Raw genomic sequence first — 19,566 nt, 5'->3', positions numbered from 1 at the left:
GGGAATACAGGCATGGGGGGTGCCACTAAGCCTGGCTAATTTTTGTGTTTTTATTAGAGATGGGGTTTCACCATGTTGACCAGGCTGGTCTTGAACTCCTGACCTCAGGTGACCCACATGCCTCGGCCTCCCAATGTGCTGTGATTACAGGCATGAGTCACCACACCCAGTCAACAGAAAATAAATTTCTAGAAGTCCAAGGCTGGTATAAAGCTAACTATGCAAAAATAACATTGAAATCAAGTGATAGAAAGCACTGGTAGAGTAGGTAGAGATTATATTATTTCTGAAAAGAGTCACTTCAATTTTGCCCTGGGGAATAAATTGTATTTTACCTTTTTATTTTTTTAAGACAGGGTCTCACTCTTGTCACCCGCTCACTGCAGTGGCATACCGCTCACTGCAACCTTCATCTACCCATTCCCAATCCCCACCTCAAGCAATCTGCTCCCCTCAGCCTCCCGAGTAGCTGAGACCACAGACATGTACCACCACACCCAGCTATTTTTTTGTATTTTTAATGGGGATTTCACCTGTTGCCCAGGCTGGTCTGGAACTCCGCAGCTCAAGTGATCCACTTGTCTCAGCCTCACCAAAGTGCTGGGATTACAGGCGTGAGCCACTGCACCCAGACTATTTTGCTTTATAATAGGAAAAAGTATTGTATTTAACTTGTTCCTAGGTGGTTGCATTCCTTTAAATATTAATGCACCTATTTCTTTATATGTAAAAATATACTAATTCTATCCCTCCTATATTATTTTAATAAGTAGCCCTATTACCTATATCTTGGGCTGTGTTATAAGCCTCACATAATTACATGCAGGGTAACCTCATCTGCTAGTTTATGCTGCTATAACTCAAACTTTATCAGGAGTGATCTTTGTAAAATGGCATTTCCTCTGGTCATTTTTTTTTTTTTTTTTTGCCTGCAAACGTTCAATGACTTCTAGTTAAAGATAGCAGGTAGACCACGCATGTTTTTACTTCTTTTAAGACCCAATAAAATGACAATACAGAAATAAAAAATAAGTAACACCACAGTAGGTAGAGGATAGGCCATTAACAGATGTGAGATTTCAATATATTAATGTAAGCAGGAAAACCGATAGGAACTGCTGAAGTGGGGACAGGAAACCTCAGCCTACAGTATACAGGACCCATCGATCTGTAGATCCACAGGGAGGTTCAGGGGCTCTGAGATGCCTGGTGAGAAGACAGCAGGGAGAAACAGGGCTGAAAATGGGGAGATTTACTGAATATTTGTATAATGAACAATGACACACAGAGACCACAGAGAATGTGAAAGACTCAGGAAATAAAACCGTGATCAGCCCATGTGGACCATCATAGAATAATAAAAGTTATAGAAGGAAAGAACAAGAAAAAAAAGGTGGGTGGGGGGAGAATTATAAGAAAATAATGCAAGATAATTTTCTAGATATGAAGGACACAACTCCTCAGAAGAGAGTACCCACTTAAAATTCAAGTACAACATGAATTTTAAAAGGCCTATACCTAGACATATCAGGAATTGCAAAGTACCAAGAAAAAAAAAAGAGTAAATCCTAAAAGTCAGAAGAAAAAAGCAGATGACCTACAGAGGACAAAAATGAATGTTTGAAGAGAGTAGAGTATTACCTTCCAAGTTCAGAGGGAAGATTTGTAACCTAGAGTCCAAGATAAACTAGAATTAACATGGCAAACAATTAAAATGGATAGTAATTGCTTCTTCTCACCACAGTCTTTAAAGATGTGCCTGTTCTACAACTTTTAACATGATGAATTGTTAACAATATTATAAAAAACAGTTAGTAAAAGTGGTACAAAATGTCAGTTTTAAACAGTGTCTCATGTAGAGCAGGTGGCCAAACATAGTACCTTTTAAATCCGTTTTCTCCTTTTCTAATGTGGATGCATACACTCACTACTTCTCTCCTTTCCCCTGCCACCTGTCAGGCTCTGCCCCTAGGCTTGCATCTTCTAATGTTAGAACATGGATAATTTGTGAGAATAAAATAAGAAAAAATTCAAACATAAAAATTTTAAAAATCGATTATCCATACACTTGCTCTTAGGAGTTGCTAAGGGATATGCTTCATCATAGCAGAATTAAAAAAAAAAAAAAAAAACCGAAATGAAAAGAGAAAAAATGGGGGTTGAAATAGCACCACCCAGAAGATCAAGAAAGGGGAGTCTCAGGATGACAGTTGTGCAGCCAGAGGACGTCAAGACTCTGGAAGAGCAGTTCCCAAGGAAAAGGGGGAAGAAAAGGAAAGAGATACACCAGAATGTTTTATATAATGGAGAGTTGGAAAGAACTGGGAATATGATAAAGAAAAATAATGCAAGAAAAACAAAAGGGAATTAGAAATTCTAAGAAAACGGAAAAATGATTTAAGAAAATATAACCAAAGGGCCGGGTGCACTGGCTCACGCCTGTAATCCCAGCACTTTGGGAGGCCAAGGTGGGTGGATCACGAGGTCAGGAGATCGAGACCATCCTGGCTTACATGGTAAAACCCTGTCTCTACCAAAAATACAAAAAATTAGCCGGGCGTGGTGGCGGGCGCCTGTAGTCCCAGCTACTCGGAAGGCTGAGGCAGGAGAATGGCGTGAACCTGGGAGGCGGAGCTTGCAGTGAGCCAAGATGGTGCCACTGGACTCCAGCCAGGGCGACAGAGCAAGACTCTGTCTCAAAAAAAAAAAAATATATATATATATATATACACACACACACACACACACACACACACACATATATATATAACCAAAGAAGACTACTTGGCACTGTAATTAATCACTAATTAAGCTAATATTTAGTGTCAGCTGGTTATATAGCATTGTTTTAGTTACTAGGAATACAGTAATGATGGGGAAAGTAATGAATTAAAAAATGAATTAAATTAGTTAGAATAGATTATCTGCCTTCTTGAAGCTTACAGTCCAGTGGGGGAGAGTGATAGTAGTTTGAAAAATTAAGAAAAATAAAATATATAATTTGTGTTAACAATGAGAGCTATGAAGAAAAAAAAATAAGGAAACCAGAGCAAAAATTTCAGGCATGGGAAGTTGCTATTTAAAATAAGTATGGCAAGGGAGGCCCTATTGATCACCTACCATTATCGTCAAGAATTTAAGAAAAAGAGGGATTAAATGGTCATCTCAGTGAATTTATGTTGCAGGTAGAGGGAACACCAAATGCAAAAGCCGTTTTCACACAATAATGTACATGGTTAATTATGGTTGTAAAATAATAATAATAGACAAGCAAAGAGCCAAATCATGAGTGAACTCTCATTCACAATTGTTACAAAGAGAAAAAAATACTTAGGAATACAACTTACAAGGGATGTTAAGGACCTCTCAAGTAGAACTACAAACCACTGCTCAAGGAAGTGAGAGTGGACACAAACAAATGGAAAAACATTCCATGCTCCTAGATAGGAAGAATCAGTATAGTGAAAATGGCCATACTGTCCAAAGTACTTTATAGATTCAGTGCTATTGCAAAGTACTCTACAGATTCAATGCTATTCAAATGCTGTTCCCACCAAGCTAACACTGACTTTCTTACAGAATTAGAAAAAACTACTTTAAATTTCATATGAAACCTAAAAAGAGCCTATATAGCTAAGACAATCCTTAGCAAAAACAACAAAGCTGGAGGCATCACACTACTGGACTTCAAACTGTATTACAAGGCTACAGTAACCAAAACAGCATGGTGCTGGTACCAAAATAGATATATAGACAAATGGAACAGAACAGAGACCTCAGAAATAATATCACACATCTACAACCATCTGATCTTTGACAAAACTGGAAAAAACAAGCAATGAGGAGAGGATTCCCTATTTAATAAATGCTGTTGGGAAAACTGGCTAGCCATATGCAGAAAACAGAAACTGGACCCCTTCCTTACACCTCATACAAAAATGAACTCAAGATGAATTAAAGACTTAAATGTAAAACCTAAAACTATAAAAACCCTAGAAGAAAACCTGGGCAATACCATTCAGGATGGTATTGCCATTCAGGGCAAAGACTTCATGACTAAAACACCAAAAGCAATGGCCAAAAAAAGCCAAAATTGACAAATGGGATCTAATTAAATTAAAGAGCTTCTGCATAGCAAAAGAAACTATCATCAGAGCGAACAGGCAACCTAAAGAATGGGAGAAAATTTTTGCAATCTACCCATCTGACAAAGGTCTAATATCCAGCATCTATAAGGAACTTAAACAAATTTACAAGAAAAAAACAACCCCATCAAAAAGTGGGCAAAGGATATGAACAGACACTTCTTAAAAGAAGACATTTATGTGGCCAACAAACATATGAAAAAATGCACATCATCATTGGTCATTAGAGAAATGCAAATCAAAACCACAATGATATACCATCTCACACCAGCTAAAATGGCAATTATTAAAAAGCCCATCAAAAAGTGAGCAAAGGATGTGAACAGACACTTCTCAAAAGAAGACATTTATGTGGCCAACAAACATATGAAAAAAAGCTCATAGAGAAATGCAAATCAAAACCACAATGAGATACCATCTCACACCAGTTACAATGGCAATTATTAAAAAGTCAGGAAACAACAGATGCTGGTGAGGCTGTGGAGAAATAGAAATGCTTTTACATGTTGGTTGGAGTGTAAATTATTTCAACCACTGTGGAAGACAGTGTGGTGATTCCTCAAGGATCTAGAATTGGAAATGCCATTTGACCCAGCAATCCCATTACTGGGTACATACCCAAAGGATTATAAATCATTCTACTATAAAGACACATGCACATGTATGTTTATTGCAGCACTATTCACAATAGCAAAGACTTGGAACCAAGCCAAATGTCCATCAGTGATAGACTGGATAAAGAAAATGTGGCACATATACACTATGGAATACTATGCAGCCATAAAAAAGAATGAGTTCACATCCTTTGCAGGGACATGGATAAAGCTGGAAGCCATCATTCTCGGCAAACTAACACAAGAACAGAAGACCAAACACCACATGTTCTCACTCATAAGTGTGAGTTGAACAATGAGAACACATGGACACAGGGAGGGGAACATCACACACTGGGGCCTGTTGGTGGGGACTGGAGGGCAAGGGGAGGGAGAGCATTAGGACAAATACCTAATGCATGCAGGGCTTAAAACTTAGATGATGGGTTGATAGGTGCAGCAAACCACCATGGCACATGTATACCTATATAGCATAGCTGCATGTTCTGCATATGTATTCCAGAACTTAAAGTAAAATAAAAAAAAAATTTAAATATGTAACTGGCATTAATTTTAGAAATACAAAAATGAAAGACCTGATAATGAAATCAGGAAGAAGAAGAGTTGAAGGAGAAGGTGGGTGCACTAATATCCTCATCTGATGAGGGCAATCACAAAGAAGTATCTGTAGTGAAGGGAACAGAAAAAGAAAGGTATTATAGTCACAACAGAGAAACTAAAAGTAGAGATAAAACTAAATGGAGGATGGGCATGGTGGCTCACACCTGTAATCCCAGAACTCTGGGAGGCAGAGGCGGGCAGATCACTTGAGGTTAGGAGTTTGAGACCAGTCTGGGCAACACAGTGAAACCCTGGCTCTACAAAAAAATACAATTAGCTGCACCTCCTGGCACACACCTGTAGTCTCAGGTACTTGGGAGGCTGAGGTGGGAGGATCACTTGAGCCTGGGAGGCGGAAGTTGCAATGAGTCACAATTATGCTACTATACTCCAACCTGGGTGATAGAGACCATGTCTCAAAACACCACCAACAAACTAAATGCTGAATGATAGAGACAGGAAAAGTGGAGGTAGGGTTGAGTGAGTGAGTGTAAAATGCCTCCTTTACGTGTTTGTGTGAGTGTTATTAATATATGATGTCTTAAAAATGACTAACAAAAATTTTCAGGTGGAAGCAAATTACTTTTACCTGAAAAAATAGAGGTACGTACCAAAGGAAAAGTGGAAAAGAAGTGAGGCTTACGTGGAAAAATCTGGGCCAAAGGACCATTTATTTTAACCACGCACATGTTTTAATCTGATTTAAACACATACATCTGCTCACATATACACCCTTCAGAGGTTTTCCATCACTCTTAGCATAAAGGTCAGAATCCCAAATATGGCCTCTATAAGAATTATACTAAATACTTGTGACAAAAAAGTGTTTTTTATCTCTCATGTTAAAAGCAGAACCTTTAACATACAGAAAAACCCTCAGTTTCCTTCTTTACTAAAGTAATATTTTGTTGGAAAGTATAGCTCTTCTCTCCATCATTATATAAATTTTATTTCTCTATCCTCAGGAGGTATTGTACTAAATTGAGAATACTATGATGGAATTTCCCAAGTCTTTTGAGTAAAATTTTATATATGCTTTCTGCAGAAACATGACAGTTTTGATTTTTCAAAAAATCCTTGGGTAGATAGAATATAAAATTTTACATGTTATTATATGTGATCAATATCTGATTAGTTTTTATGTTATCATTTCAAAAGAAAGCAATACCTTATTAGGGTCTTCTGTGGGGTTTGATAATGCAAATATTCCAAAACTTTCAAAAATCTGAAATCTGAAACACTTTTGGTTCCAAGCATTCCGTAATATGGATACTCAGCCTGCACTACTAAGCAATAAAAAGGAACAAACTACTGATACACTCAGGAAGCTGCATGAGTCTCCAGAAAATTATGCTGAGTGAAAATAGTCAATCCCCAAAGTTTACATACCATGTGATTCTACTTATAAAATATTTTTTCAAATGACATTATAGGAATGGAGAATAGATTAGGGAGTTGTAAGGATTAAACAGGTGGTGAGGGAAGGGAAATGGGTGTGCTATAAAAGAGCAACATGAGGGACCCTTGTGGTGATGGAAATGTTCTTTATCTTGACTGCATCCATGTCAGTAACTTGGTTGTTACATTGTGCTATAATTTGACAGATATTACCACTGGGGGACACTGGGTAAAGGGTACACCATATGTCTGTATTATTTCCTGCAACTGCATGTGAATATATAATTATTTCAAAATAAAAAGTTTAATTTGGAAAAAAAGCTGATACATATTATAAAAATATGAATTGTTCTCCATTGGTAGCAAGGAGGTGGGGTGGTGGTAATTCAGACCTTCAAGCAAAGGAGGAAAGACACATAGAGAGGGAGACAGCTTTATCAAGCCACTTTGATATCAAAGCTACGTTCTCCAGAGCCTTCCTCTGCTTTGTAAGAGCAAGAAAACTGAGAACCAGTCAAGCAAAGACACACAAATCTTTTTAAGGCCCCACTCATTAGGGTTTGACTCCAAAAGTTACCCAAGCTCCTGTCATTTCTGTGGATACCAAACCTGCCAGTATCTAATGACAACCTCAAAAGGAAGCCAGACAGGGTACAAACGGCAGATAGGATCTCTACGCTAAACACATAGGTTGCAGAACCAAGAGTCAGAGATTATACTTTTAGACTTCAGTGCCGGGATCATCTGTTATCTGACATGAAGGACATGAAGGGTAGAGGGAAGTAGTGATAAACGCCCCAGTTCTTACATAGCAGAACCTTGGGAGGCACTCTACATTGAGAAGGAAGACACATATTGGCAACAAGTGTGGGATTAGGGTCGAGGTGCTTTTACTTGAAAGGGTTTCAGACATCAGGAGTATTTATCTTTTGTCTATTTTTACACCCTTATTCCTTAAGAACTTACCAGATTGATGACGCATCAGTTCTACCCATAGAGAAATAAAAATACATAAATACACTAATATTTGTAAACAAGTGTGTGCAGCAGCATTACTTATAGTAGCCAAAAAGTGGAAACAACCCAAATGTCCACCAGCTGATGAATGGATAAATAAAATGTGGTATGTACATACAATGGAATATTATTTAGCAATAGAAAGAGATGATGTGCTGATTCCTGTACGGTATGGATGAACCTTAAAAATACTATATTAAGTAAAACAAGTCAGTCACAGAAGGCCACATATTTTATGATAACATTTATCTGAAATGTCTAGAGCAGGCAAATCCACAGAGGCAGTAGATTAGTGGTTGCCTGGGACTGGAGGATTTGTGGAAAAAGTGAATGCTAATGTTTATAGGGTTTCTTTTTGAAGTGATGAAAATGGTCTGAAATTAACTGTGAGGATGGGTGCACAACTCCAAATTGTAAAAAATATTAAACTGTATATTTGAAATGAAAAAAAGTCCTTGGATTAAATAGAATACAAAATTTCATGTGTTATTATATGTGATGAATATCTGATTAGTTTTTAAGGTATGAAAAATTAAAAGAAAGGAATACCTTAAGGTCTAATGTTAAGATTTGATAGTGACTGTAATAGCTCATCATAGGAAATTGGAAAATATTGCATAATAACTAATGCCAGAAAGAGTTCACAATATTGTCAGTTGTGGTTCTTATTCAATGAGGAAAGAAAGAAAAACAAAGTTAGCCTCAACGGGAAAAAGAATAGCATTGCATATAAAAAGAGATAAAGGAGACTTAAATGTGATAATCAGTAAGAAATTGTATCTCACTATCAACTGAAGCAGACAGAGTTACTGGAAGAACAGGGAAAGGACTGCAATGCTCAATCCTAGAAACAAAGCAAAAATGGGAAGTTTTAGCAGGATAGAGGCTAAGAAATAATATATTTTACATCCCATGTAAGAAAAACTGAACGGTCTCATTAAGGAAATTTACAGCCTGATTTGACTCTAGCTTACCCCTGGTTTTCTGAGACCACTGCATTCTAAACTTATTTTTGCACTTATAAAAATTATTTTGATTTTTCAATTAAAAGCTGGCTTATAAAAACTGTATTGCAAAATTCTGAGTTAACTGAACTATTGCCCCCTATCACTGCATTTCCTATCCCCTTTAATGACTATATATCCAGTTGCATGAATTATGCAATGTAATCCTTAGGCATTTTTGTTATCGGAATATCTTTTTATAAATGAGTAAAGAAGGCCAGCACTCAGAACACATTGACTGTTGCTGTAGGTTTTAATGCTTAGTGCAGCTGCTATGTAATGGTGCACATGAATTAAAAAATGAAGTCATGAGGGCAGAAGAACGGATGTTCAAAAATGAATTTGCAAGTTGAGTTCTAAATAGCAATCACAATTTTAGCTTGAGGCTTTTCTAGGGGAGAGTGAATAATGATTAGGTGATATTATAGGCCCCAAGCAAGGCCTGAGGACATTGGTGCTCAGAGCCAGTCATTTATCCTCAAAAAATGGTCCTTAGGTTGTGGGGGCATTGTTTGAAATACCAGGAAGAATCAAACCTGTGTCTGTCACTTTTTCCCAAGGGTCTTCTCAGGATTCTGAAGCTCTAGTGTTAAGATAAATGTTTACTTAAACAAAAGCCTTGGTAGGCTTTTACTGTTACCTTATGTTATTTTTACTGTTCTGGGTTTATATTTTTATTTACCTGCAGAAAAAATTACATGTGAAAATTGTAACCCCAAAATCACTATTGAAAATTGTGTTCTACTATGTTAAGTGCCTATTCAAGGGAAGTAAGATAAGATTTAAGAGAATAAATTTTCCCTCTCATTTTTATTAGATTTTCATGGCAAATTTGAATTTCAGAGAATCCTGACTTATTGTGTATTGCCAAAAATATTCTTTTAGCCAGATCTAATCATGCAAAATTATGAACTGGTTAGTGTGGCTATTTCGAAAGCCCTGAAGTCTTGAATTCATGGGTAATTATGTATTTTTATTTACCAGAACCTCAGTTTCCTGCTCTCATTATATTAATGCTGTTTTCTTCCCTGTCATTAAAATGTTGTGACTTAAGTTGTGTGAATGACACCCACTTTTTAAAAACATATTTACATAATAAATAGTAAAGGGGGGGAATTTAACAAATCAAAACATTTACTTAACTCACTCAATTTATAGAGTAACGATGATGATGATAGTAATAAAAATAGTAGTGCAGTAGTAATGATCTGATAATATGAAGAATAGGCTTTAAATAGGGCTTACTGTATACCAACACTATTCTGACTCGTATATTAATTCATAACTCCATCATTATCCATTATCCCCATTTTACAAATGAGAAACTGAGTCAATAAGAAACTCAATGAGATTAAATAGCATCGGTAAATCTAGGATCAGAAAATTGGACTAATACGTACCCTACTTATAGAAACCTAGAATTTAGAGCAGTGCTTTTTAACCACTGAGACCTTTTTTTAACCCTATTCTTCTATTTTCTTTGATAAAACATTCTTCTATTTTTCTTGATAAAATCTATTCTTCTATTTTCCTTGATAAAACATAAAATCTCATGGTTTCTATTTCATTTTTAGAATAAATTAAATATAATAACAAAATAAATCAAAACAATAATATAGGGCTCAGATGTTTTTTTTAAGCTACCTCTCCTTCCTCCTGTTTCTAGTTGAGCCTGACTAGTTTGAAATGATATTCATTCTGTTAATTCAGCAAATAATTATTGAAGCCCTACTATTTGTCAAACATTATTCCAGGGGCTGTTATGGACACTGAAAGCAAACCAGTTCTGAACTGTGAGCAACATAGGAAAACTGGACAACTTTCTGGTGACTTCTAAAGTCTCCCCAAAATGTAAAACCCAAGTTCGAATGCAAGAACAAAAAACCCACAACAGAGCTATGTGGATATTGCTCACAGTGTTGGAATGTCTATACCAGCAACCCCTTCTGTTAACACAAATAAAAACAATTGAATTTACTTAAATTGAAATTCTTATTAGAACTATTTATCACTGTCATGTTAGCTATTACTTAGTATGTTTAGATTTGCAAGGCTACTCTCAAAAAATGTCTTCATTATTCCAAGACACCAAGCCTATCATTTATGCAGCAGCAATTTATTCTGTATGACTTCATTGAATGGCCACTGTGTAACAAAATTAGCCAGGGCATAAAAACCTTTATTCGAAAATACTGGACATGAGAAGGCTTCAAGGGTGTATTCTAATTTAAAGTGAGTTGAAATGTATAGGAGGGTCAGCCAAAGTCCAACTAGTTTGAGGAAGAGTTAACCAGGGATAGCTCTTGGAAGAGGGAGGAATCGTCCTTGCCGATTTGTAGCCACTGTTTGTGCAATCTAGATTTTATCAAGAGGGAAGGAGAGGAACAGGTACAAGCTGAAGTTGTGTGCAAAAAGGTTTGGGGAGGAACAACCACTGGATAAAAGGGCATGAGAGAGACACAGTGAACGATGACCAGTCCTCCAGGGTCTAATATCACTCCCTACAAGGCATTGTGCTTTGTGCTGGGGATACAGTGTTAAACGAGGTAGGCTCAGTTCCTGATTTCCTTAAATACAGAATTATACAATTACTTATTTTATATTCATAGTACAAGGTGATGAGCTTGCATGTATCAGGGGATTTCACATAATCTGGAAGAATAAGACAAAGCTTCCCTGAACAAGGGGCATTTTCATCGAAACCTGAGGGATGCGCCATAGGTACTTCTGCCATCATGGGCCCCTTCTAACATAAAAAATAAAACTAAAAATTATATTTTGCAACTTGCGTGAAAAAAGATGAATATGTTAGTTAATACTGTATATTGAAATGTTTTCTTTTACCTAGAAGTCCTTTGTTTTCTGATTTTAAAATAAATTTAAACATTTTTGTGGACCCCTTAAAATTTTATGAACCCTAGGCACTGTGCTTACTGTGCCTTTTGGATAAGTCAGCATAGGAGGCGGGGAAGTTTGGGCCAAGAACATTTTGGATAGAGATAATAGCATATAGAGAAGTTTCTAGGGGCTTACTTGCTCAGGGAATTAAAAGGCTAGAGCGGGGAGAGCAGGAGAGGATGGCACGAGGGAGGTTGGTGAGGCATGCCATATTAAAATAATTGAATTATTATAGAGGCCATTTAAAAATAGTAAATTAAATAACACTGATCCAATGCTGATTTTCTTTTTTAAAGACAAGATCTCACTCTGTTGCCCAGACTGGAATGCAATGGTGCAGTCATGGCTCACTACAGCCTAAACTCCTCGGCTCAAGCCATCTGCCCATCTTAGCCTCTGAATAGCTAGAATTATATAGCACACACCACAATGCCCAGTTAATTTTTCTTTTCAGAGACAGGGTCTATGTTGCCCAGGCTTAATGCTGATGTTTGATATAAAATAAGTATATTGTAATGGAAGTCAGCGATTTCAGCCAAACTATGGCAGATGTAAAGAAATGGGTTAGGCAAAATTTCATCTAAAGTCAGTATATACACTGAAATAGTGACAGAGAAAATCATATAATGTCTGGGATTTGCTTCAGAATAATACAGGAAGTATAAATGAAACAAGATTAGCCATGAATTCTCAATTAATGAAGCCAGACTTGAGGTTCATAGGGGTTCATTTTATTATCCTGTCAACTCCTCTGTTTCTGGCTTTCCATAATAGTTTTTATTTAAAAATAAAGCCAAGGTATAAAGAAACATCAAAACCCAGAAGCCATGGGTTTTGATAAAGATGACAGATATAGCTCATAAAAATGATAACATTATATAACAAAAATAAAGACACAAAACATTAAAAATAAAAAAGACATAATTGTGATATACGTAATTTATAGATTTAATATTCTTAATATGATTATGATTCTTATCAATCTAGAAAAAATTCAAAGACCCCACCCACAAGAAAAATTTGGCATGGCTCATGAATGGGACATTCATAAAAGAACTTAAAATTCAAATAAAAATATAAAAAGATACTCATGCTCAGTAGTAATCACACATATGAAAATTAAAATGCCATATACTTTTCTTGTATCAGATTTTGTAAAAAACAAAGTTAATGTCAAATGTTGACAAAACTATAGAGAAAGTGACATTCTCATTCTGTCAAACACTGTTGGTAGAAATGTAAATTGGTATAACCTTTCAATTTATTTACTATTTGATCTACCAATTCCATTCTTAAGAATATATCATAATCTAGCATTTTCCAAAGTGTATAGTGGGATGTTGACAGATGTTATTTGTGTTTGTGTAAGTGTAAACTTAATTTTAAATGTAAATTTATCAAATGTCATTTAAAAAATTTCCCTTTTTAAAGTTTTTCCGTTGCTGCTGCTGCTGCTTCTTTTTTTTTTTTTTTAATAGAGTTTATTTTTCAGAGCAGTTTTAGTTTCATAGCAAAATGGAGTGGAAAGTACAGAGACTCCCATATACCCCTTGCCTCCTGTGATGGTTAATACTGAGTATCAACTTGATTGGATTGAAGAATACGAAGTATTAATCCTGGGTGTGTCTGTGTGGTGTTGCCAAAAGAGATTAACATTTGAGTCAGTGGGCTGGAGAAGGCACATCCACCCTTAATCTGGATGGGCACAATCTCATCAGCTTCCAGCAAATGTAAAAGCAGGCAGAAAAATGTGAAAAGGAGAGACAGGCCTAGCCTCCAGGCCTACATCTTTCTCCTGTGCTGGATGCTTCCTGCCCTCGAACATTGGACTTCAAGTTCTTCAGTTTTGGGACTCAGACTGGCTCCTTTGTTTCTCAGCTTGCAGACAGCCTACTGTGGAACCTTGTGATCCTGCAAGTTAATACTTAATAAACTTCCCTTTGTGTGTGTGTATATATATATACACACATGTATATGTATATAGATATGTATATATACATATATGTATCATATATCTATACATAGATGTATCTATATATACATATCCATATATACATATCTATATACATAGATATACATATATAGATATACATAGATACGTATATATCTGTGTATATATACACAAAACACTGCTAGGAATCATAGACGATAGAAACAAATATATACGTGTGTGTGTGTGTGTGTGTGTGTGTGTGCGTGTATACACAAAACACTGCTAGGAATCATAGACAATAAAAATATATATATCCTATTAGTTCTGTTTCTCTAAGAGAACCCTGACTAAAACATCTCCACACTGCCTCCCTCACTATCAACATCTTGAAGGCATATGTTATCTTAAGAATGCATTCCATGGTTAAATAAGTTTGATTTCTACAACCTTGGTATACGATAATACTATACACTAGGACATACATTTCTAAGATAGTGAACAAGTCTTTCCTTATGTTCTATAACACTTACTTTTAGAAATTATCTTAAAAAATCATCAGATATGAGTACATATCACTTAAGTCATGTTTAACACAAAGAAAACTGGAAATATTCTGTATATTTAATAAGAGGAAGGTGGTTACATGATTCACGTTATAACCTTAAACTGGAATTTAAGGTAGATGATATTTACTGGCGTAAAAGTTGCTGCAATAGGATGATATATTCTATACCTTGAAAACACTAAAGACTCCACGAAAAGGCTCCTGGAAGTTATAAATGACTTTAGCACAGTTTCAGTATACAAAAATCAGTAGCATTTCTGTACACCAATAATGTTCAAGCTGAGAGCCAAATGAAGAACATAATCCCATTTACAATAGTCACACACACATTCACAAACCTGGGAATACATCTAACTAAGGAGGTGAAAGATATCTACAAGGAGAACTACAAAGCACTGCTAGGAATCACAGATGACACAAACAAATGAAAAAACATTACATGCTCATGGATTGGAAAAATCAATATTGTTAAAAGGGCCATACTGCTCAAAGCAATCTACAGATTAAATGCTATTGCTATCAAACTATCAATGTCATTTTTCACAGAATTGGAAAAAAACTATTCTAAAATTCATATGGAACCAAAAAAGAGCCTGAGTAGCCAATGCAAATCCAAAGCAAAAAGAACAAAGCTGAAAGCATCACGTTACTCAACCTCAAACCATACTATAATGCTTCTGTAACCAAAAGAGCATGGTACTGGTGCAAAAACAGATGCATAGACCAATGGAACAGAATAGATAACCCAGAAATAAAGCCACACACCTACAGCCATCTAATCTTTGACAAAGCTGACAAAATTAAGCAATGGGGAAAGGACTCCCTATTCAATAGCTTGCTAGCCACATGCAGAAGAATGAAATTGGATCACTACCTTTCACCATATACAAAAATTAACTAAAAATGGATTAAAGATTTAGATGTAAGACCTCAAACTATAAGAATGGTAGGAAAAAAAAACTAGTAAACACCATTCTGAGCATAGGCCTTAGGAAAGAATTTATGACTAAGTTCTCAAAAGCAACTGCAACAAAACAAAAATTGGCAATTGGGACCTAATTAAATCAAATAGCTTCTGCACGGCAAAAGAAGTTATCAACAGAGTAAATAGACAATTCACAGAATGGGCTAAAATATTTGCAAACTATGCAACCAACAATTGTCTTATATCCAGAATCTATAAGGAACTTAAACAATTGAACAAGCAAAAAACTAACAGCCCCATTAAAAATTGGGCAAAAGGCATGAACAGACACTTTTCAAAAGAAGATATACAAGAGGCCAACAAACATAAGAAAAAGTGCTCATCATCACTAATCATCAGAGAAATGCAAATCAAAACCATAATTAGATACCTTCTCACACCAGTCAGAATGGCTATTATTAAAAAGTCAAAAAACAACAGATGTTGGTGAGCCTGTGGAGAAAAGGGAATGCTTATATACTGTTGGCGGGAATTTAAATTAGTTCAGCCACTGTGGAAAGCAGTTTGGAGATTTCTTAAAGAACTTAAAACAGAATTACCATTCAACCCAGTAATCACATTACTTGGTACACATCCAAAAGCAAACAAATTGTTCTACCAAAAAGACACATGCATTCACAATATTAAGCACTATTCTTAATAGTAAAGTCATGGAATCTACATAGGTACCCATCAATGGTGGATTGGATAAAGAAAATGTGGTACATATACACCATGGAATATCATGCAGCCATAAAAAAAGAATGAACTCATGTCTCTGCAGCAACCTGGATGCAGCTGGAGGCCATTATCCTAAGCAAATTAACACAGGAACAGAAAACCAATTATCGCATGTTCTCACATATAAGTGGGAGTTAAACATCAGGTACTCATGGCCATAAAGACAGCAACAATAGACAACAGGGACTACTAGAGGGAAAGGGTGGAAGGGGGAGCAAGAGTTGAAAAACTGACTGCTAGGCACTATGCTCAGTACCTGCGTGAAGAGATCATCTATACCATAAACTTCAGCATCACGCGGTATACCCAGTTAACAAATCTGCACATGTACCCACTGAATCTAAAATAAAAGTGGAGGAGAAAAAAATAAATAAAATTTTTAAAAAGGCTGAAATAAACTGCTAAGTAAAAGAAGCAGGATAGGGAAACACCATTTAAGCCCTATGGTGTCTAGTCATAATTATTGTAACTATATAAATCCACATATTATACATAATACACATATATAAAAATAAATTTAGGAAGATATAACAAAATATGAAGAATAGTTACCTCAAGGTAGTAGGATAACTATATTTTTCTGTATTACCTTTTTTTAAAAAAAATAGTAAACATGTATTAATTTTCCAATAGAAATAATTTTTAGAGGCAACGTGTTTAAGCATCCTAATTTTGGAGAAATACAGCATTTTAATCTATAGATGTCAGGCACTTTCCATATTTAATACAAACTAAGTCTGCAGACAAAAACTACAATTGTATGAAGAATCTATGAAGAGAAACCATGATGCCTACCTTCTGGTGAGAAGTGACGAAAACATAACAAGCGTTGTGTGTGACTCAGCAGCGTAATGGAGGCGGTTAATTTCCAGATGCTCTATGTCTTTACAAGTCCCTATAAGGGAGTACCTCTTCTCTCTGGAACAGAAATAACACTGAGTACACACATTTATTTAAAGGCTGGTTTTCAAAATCAATAATAGTATTGTTGGCATTTTTTCACTTCCAAACATCAATGGATGTTTGCCAAAGAACTAGAGAGAATCAAGGTATTAGTATCTTCATCCTTCAGAAATACTGTGATTAACTACCAGAAATAATTAAAGCAAATGTTATATACTTTATTTTCATATGTTTAATAATATAACCAGAAGAAATATATTTAATAAATTAAAAATTATTGATAAAAATAGTAGTATAATTTTGTATATCTACTATCTACCAGACACAATGCTAGATCCTTTATATCTCATTTAATCCTCTCAACATCTTTTTATCTGATATTTATTCAACAATATTTATTGCTCTGTGCCAGGTACTGCGGGAAACACTGGAGATATAATGGTGATCACTATCATGATACAAGATAGTCATTAACATTCCCACTTTAAAATGAGGTAATTGAGGCTCTGGGATTTAATATTAAATAGCTTAACTTCAAACCTACTCTTTCTATTATAGCCCAATTAAAAGGAGTTTGCTAGTCTTATCACCATCACCACTAAATAAACTCCAAACCTTTTAAGTTAAAATGGAAAATACCAAAAAATACCAAAAAATCCCCAACAACTCATCTAAATGTAGTATAAAATATATAGAAAATACCTATATATAGCCTTTATAATTGGCAATATCACCTAATTTAATCCTCACTCAATCTTATGATATAAGTGTTAGTACTACCATTTTGTAGATGAGAACACTGTCTTAGAAATGTTCACCTTAAATCTGGGTCTGCCTAATCTAATGCTTAAAAATCTCAAAAAGAGAATAAGAAAAGAAAAACTTACATTAAAATGGAGAAAGCAACAAAGAAGTAAGAAAAACAACTTATTTAAGCCGCCTGATGTATGCATACACATGCAAAACACACAGTGTCACACACCTGTATGGACTGTGGTACTGCCATTCAAACACCCATCATTATCTGGTAAAAGAGTACTGCGGTGGGAGGAGGATGACAGGGCAAAGCAACTAACTAGGAGGAGAAGCTGAATGAAAATCATCCTCAAATACAGATTGTAGCTACACAGGCTGCTTACTTTCAAGAGGGGTCTCACAGAAAAATAGCAGGAAATACTACCACTTCCTTGCTTATGACCTTAGGAAAGTTACTTATCTTCTCTGGGCTACAGTTTCCTATCTATAAATGAGGATAATAACAGTATCCAACTAATAGAGGTGTTATAAGGATTAACATTCACAAAGTACCTAAAGTATCATTTTCAATAATAAATGCTATATATGTGTGTGTGTGTGTGTGTGTGTGTGTGTGTGTAATGTATGTGTGGTTTAAAATAAGTATCTGAGTGGGGTTAATTATATTAACAGAGCCCTTTCATGCAACATATTACTCTCAGTTATATTTTATGTCTGTTAACATCTGAAGTAATCCTCACTTCAACCCTATGAGGTAGATATTATTGCCAGCTGGCTTTTAGCTTCAAAAGGCAGAAACTTGATTTTAGCAACTCCTCCAATCATTAGAAACTCATCAACTTAAAAGGGAATTTTTTTTGTTGTTGTTCCAAAATGATAGCCAATGAATTGGATAAAACACTATTTATCGATATCAAGTCTATCTTAAGTACCAAACCACCAAGAAATTACTTCATTACTATAAAATTAAAACATGGAGAATTGAAAATTCAAATTAGACCTCCCATCAAGCCATAGTAGTCTGCTTGTCTACTGTGTTAAAAATTTCCTTTTACATGATATGATACCTTGAGAAGGCACACCATCACCAGTGTAGTATTTTCATGAAGAATATTTAACCTAAATTTAACAATAAAAAATTTCAGAACTATCTAAACTAAAGTGACATCTTGCAAACAATTGGCCCAGGCTAATAAAAAAAAGTCAATGAGATTAGAGCCCAAAGGCTAGAATTTCATGTCCCACTGGGGATAGGCAAGTAATGTGTTTACCTTCTGGCATGAAGGTATTGGGAAGCCTCATAGAGATTTGAAATTTCACTTGAGAACCCTGGCTTGTCCTAAGGACTGTTTGTTACTTTGTTAAAGATTTTAAAAGAGTTTTTAGGCAGAATGGACGGAGTTGCTGAGAATAAACAGCCAGGGAATAAAGGATTCTGAAGGGAGAGAGGGACTCAAATCAGTGTTGAGATGTTGATGAGTAGAAGAACTGATACAGAGAAAACAGGGGAGGAGAAAAAACTCTGAACCCTGGGAATTATACAGTCTCTGGGAATTACACAGCAGGTATAGTTATGCACAAATAATCTGCTGATGTGGGGAGGAAATATCAGTACTTACCTGTTTTCTATAAAAATAAAAAAAAATTATATAAATAATATAGATTAACACTAGTACCTTTAAAGTATGTTTTCATTGAGGATAGACAATAAATTTTAAATTTTATTTATTATTATTGTTTTTATACAGTATGTGACCAAAATGTTTGGTGATCATTGTTCACAGGAACGAAAGAAAGACTTTCAGGTGTTGGTAGGTACTAGGACATTTGTTCCTGCTCTTAGGGATGAGGGAGACAGGGCAGTGCTTGGATGGCCTTCTGCTGAGTGGCCAGAGTTGACTGTGTATTGTACTGTTGTTAATCTGGAGGCATGATGTGGTCTGAAGCTCATATGAAAATGACAGATGAGTTCACTGAGATTCATCAAACTCTGCTCCATTTTCTTGCTTATTTATACAGAAATAAATG

The 19,566-nt window shown here is 35.5% G+C and overlaps 1 protein-coding gene across 21 annotated transcripts in view; it reads right to left on the bottom strand.

Annotated features, from left to right (window-relative positions):
* LOC105492700 (methyl-CpG binding domain protein 5) overlaps positions 1-19,566 on the bottom strand; it is a 512,463-nt gene that overhangs the window by 158,804 nt on the left and 334,093 nt on the right. For all 21 annotated transcript variants that reach the window (XR_011610253.1, XR_011610254.1, XM_071073816.1 and 18 more), the window contains one exon: positions 16,675-16,797. The gene's annotated coding sequence lies outside the window, so the exon portion shown is untranslated. The remainder of the gene's footprint in view (positions 1-16,674; positions 16,798-19,566) is intronic.

This window comes from Macaca nemestrina, chromosome 11 (assembly GCF_043159975.1).
Source record: "Macaca nemestrina isolate mMacNem1 chromosome 11, mMacNem.hap1, whole genome shotgun sequence".
Taxonomy (NCBI): domain Eukaryota; kingdom Metazoa; phylum Chordata; class Mammalia; order Primates; family Cercopithecidae; genus Macaca; species Macaca nemestrina.
The sequence above is the reverse complement of the archived record's forward strand: the minus strand, read 5'-3'. Positions and strand labels throughout refer to the sequence as shown.